The sequence below is a fragment of the Nestor notabilis genome, unplaced genomic scaffold, assembly GCF_000696875.1.
Source record: "Nestor notabilis isolate BGI_N333 unplaced genomic scaffold, ASM69687v1 scaffold17588, whole genome shotgun sequence".
NCBI lineage: Eukaryota > Metazoa > Chordata > Aves > Psittaciformes > Psittacidae > Nestor > Nestor notabilis.
Genome location: NW_009938918.1, coordinates 24,278 through 24,623, shown reverse-complemented (window position 1 = coordinate 24,623; position 346 = coordinate 24,278).

The window sequence follows — 346 nt, the reverse complement described above, 5'->3', positions numbered from 1 at the left end:
GATATGTGGGGCCAGCCCCATAAGTGACCCCCAAGTCCCTTTTACCCTTCCCCCCACTCTCATCTCCTTCAATTCTCATCCTTTTATTGCAATTCCAAGGGGATTTTTGGGTGGGAAAAAGCCCTTTTCCAGCCTGGCGCGGGCTGGGGTGACCTCATCGGTGACGTCAGCGATGACCTCATCGGCCAAGCCTTTCACCCCCCCCTTTGCCGGAGCCTCTAAATGCAGCACTGGAAGGGGGGGAGGGGGGAAGGGAAGGAGGAAATAAGGGATTAATCCCAAGGTTTTCGGGGGGGTTTCCCACTTTTGGGGGTCTCTTTGCCTCTTTTGGGGTTGTTTTTCCCCA